Consider the following 2,137-nt stretch of genomic DNA (forward strand, 5'->3'; position numbering starts at 1 on the left):
ATATTTTAGGATTTGTTTATGTTATTCTCAAGATTGCTCCTATCCTCTTATTGGCAGTGAATCAGAAACATGCTTGCAGAATTACTATTAATCCCTCGGTACAGCTGGTACTACTGTTAGTAGGTAATTTTGCTGGTGCTTCCCATTCCTGTGCTGGCATTGGTGGCTGGAATCTACGGCTGCTTTCTCTGTGGAGAACTGTGGAAGTGTCTGAACGTATGTCTCGTGGGAGGTCTGGTTCATTTTCTCTTGTTTTTCTGTACTTTCCCTAAATCATTAGGATTTTGCCCACTGATGTACGGAAGATTCACTGGAATTCTGGAACAGACTCAGTACAGCACCCAAAAGTTTTTACGTATGGGTTAAATGAGTGTCCTAATGCTGAGGGGTCAGCCTGAAATCTTAAGTCTGTTATTTATATTACGCCCCAAAGGCTCCAGACTGTTTGGCAAGAAATTAAAACAACAACAACAAAAACCATGCTGCTGCAGAAGACATTAATGGAAGAAAAAAAAAAAAGGAACAAAAAGGCCAGGATAAGTCATGAAAGGTGGTTTTGTGTTCTTCATATGCTGTTTTTCACATTGCAGCTTTGTTTACCCTACAAAAATAATCAAATGCTGATATTGGGGGCCACTAATAAGCCCAGATGAAAGCAATTTAGCTGATGAATGGTGTGCCATAGTGTTGCAGAACTTGGTCAAAGAACCTACTCTAAGCAGAGCCTGAGACAGAGGATAACCTCAGACAAAGGTCGTGATGCTACGACTTTAAAAAAGGTATAATTTTGCAGAGAGCAGAGAGAAACAAAGCAGACGCAGAGCTTTTATTTCACGTAAGAGGGTAGGATAAGTGATCCATTCCAGTTTCCCAGCAGCGGTGAACTGGAAACCACCCCTGTATGCAAAGGAAGGCGCAGATTCCTCCTGCCGTCTGTCCTCCCACCTCCCAAAGCCTCCTGTCCAAACCACAGGGACTCATCCCCAGCTGGACGCTCATGCATTAAAATACTGTGCTCTGATTTCAAGAAAGGTTTAGGGGGTGAGGCACGGTGGTGTTTGTCCTCTTCAGACCGTGAACGATTGCAATATGCCAGAACACTAACCTGCTGGGCTTTTTTTCCTGTCTGCAGCTAAGCAGAGATTAACACGACCAAAGCTGTTTATTTTGGAAAGGGGGAGTGCAAGAGGGGAGTACAGCGAGAAGACAAATTAGATGTTGCTATTTTCACCAAAAAACAATACATCTCTACTACTATTTAAGGGAAGAAACTTAATTGACAAAACATTTTTAAGGTACTGCCACAAGAATTAATGGGAAAGTAAAAGTCGATTTTGATACACATCTGTTTGGAATTGCAATACCTGAGTTATCCTTGAGATGGTGCAAATGGCACGCTGCTGGCTGATTGCTGCTATCATTAAGGGACCAGAAGGAAAAAAAAAAAAGGAATACGCTAATTATAACCCTATGATTTTCATTTTTAATGGGTTCTTTTTTTATTTTTTTTTCCACTTAATTGTCTGGAACAAGTCCCTGAAAACTGGCAACCACTTGTAGCAAAGCTGCCGTTGCTCTAACAATCAGCTACTCTTACTTGCCCCCATTCTGTTTTTCCACTTTCTTTTTCAAATCTGCCACCTAAAGTACGGCAGTATTTCACTGACCTGCTATTCGTGGCTTTTTGTAAACAAATTGTGAAGTTTCGGAATGAAGAAATCCTGGGTGAAAGAAGCAGGTGAAAAAGCATGTGTGAGAGGTGAGGTATTCCAAGGAGCAGTAGGAAGAAAGGAAATTACTTGTTGATTTTACTGAAGTAGCTAAATGCTTTTTAAAGAATTTCTGCTTAACGTTTTACAACAAAACCAAACATATTTCTTCCTTAAAAAAATGTAAACGCTCAGAGATAACATTACTCTTTCCAAACCCCTTTGCTGTGCTAATATCCCTATCGATATACAATCTGCAGAGCCACCTGCAAACTTGTAATTTAATGACTCCCTCAAAACTTCAGTCCCATTTGTCAGCCCCTTCATCATCACCGTCCTGTTATTTATAGCTGTAATAACAGGCAGCAAAGCTGGCCCTTACCAGAAAAGCCTCCCTCACTCTCCCTCTGCCTTCATTGGATCCTGTT

Source organism: Anser anser, assembly GCF_964211835.1.
Source record: "Anser anser genome assembly, chromosome: 20".
Lineage (NCBI taxonomy): Eukaryota > Metazoa > Chordata > Aves > Anseriformes > Anatidae > Anser > Anser anser.